Consider the following 1,316-nt stretch of genomic DNA (forward strand, 5'->3'; position numbering starts at 1 on the left):
AGATTCCTGCTGATTTGGAGTTTGAAGGCTGCGTCAATTACGCGCTGATAGGTCGCTCCTGTGTTCTTTAATCTGAAAGGCATCTTCGTATAACAATAGATACCCTACGGCGTATGAAAAGCAGTTTTGTCTTCATCTTCCGCAGCCATTAAGATTTGGTGATAACCCTTGTATGCATCTAGAAAACACTTGTACCGAAAACCTGATAATGATTCCACCTTCCAGTCTATCTCCGGGAGAGGGTAGTTGTCCTTAGGACACGCTTTATTAATGTCTTTAAAATCAACGCGCATCCGCCAATTATCGTCAGCCTTTTTGACTAACACAGGATTAGCAACCCATGTCCGATACCACACTTCCCGCAGAATGTTTTCTTTGACAAGGTTATCTACTTCTGCGCACAACCAATCACTACGCTCAAGAGCCATATGCCACTTCTTTTGTCTAACGGGCATGAGTGATGGATTAACATTCAATTTATGTTCCTCAATATCTCGAAGAACCCCAGTCATGTCCGATTCACGCCACGTGAAAACATCTGCGTTAGCGAATAATATTCCATGCATTTTGGCCTTTGTTTCGGCTTACAAGCCTGCGCCGATTTTAATTCGCTTATCCGGATGTAAACGGTTTGCTATGACCGTACTGCTTGCGAGTTGTTCTCCCATGCTGGGAACGTTTACAGGCACAACTGAACCACACAACTCGGTTGTTTGATGTGACGCATTTATGGCAACCCCTCCCTTCGTAGGAAACTTAATCAAACCATGCACCGCCGATGGTATAATGTTAAAACGTCGTATGAAATTTCTCCCAAGCAGTGCATTGTACCACGAAGTTGAATGAACCACATAAAATTCAACTAACTCATGTCTAACCAACTGCGGATTCTTATCATCTACGAGCTCTATTATTAGCTCTATCCGGCCTAGCGGCCATGAGCTTTCTCCGGAGAACCCGGATAACGTAATATCAGACTGGCGTAGCAGCATTTTAACTTCTGCATTGAGGAAACGATAGCAATGCTCGTACATAATGTTGACGCCACTCCCGGTGTCAACATGCATGCGTTTAATTTGCACTCCGCAAGTAGGGATGCGACACTTGATGATAATGGGCTCGTTAACTGTGTCGATTGACATTACAGGAGGAAATGTGATAGGGAGAAGTTCCCAGCCATGGTGATCACTGTACTTTCTCCGCTGGATAACTTTCTCTGTGTCGACCATATTAATGGTTAAGTTGGCGTTTTTTGTTTTATCAACTTTTTGCCATGCGAAAGTTTTAGCCTTCGACCCTTCCTCTGCGGATTTTCC

Source organism: Rutidosis leptorrhynchoides, chromosome 11 (assembly GCF_046630445.1).
Source record: "Rutidosis leptorrhynchoides isolate AG116_Rl617_1_P2 chromosome 11, CSIRO_AGI_Rlap_v1, whole genome shotgun sequence".
Taxonomy (NCBI): Eukaryota; Viridiplantae; Streptophyta; class Magnoliopsida; order Asterales; family Asteraceae; genus Rutidosis; species Rutidosis leptorrhynchoides.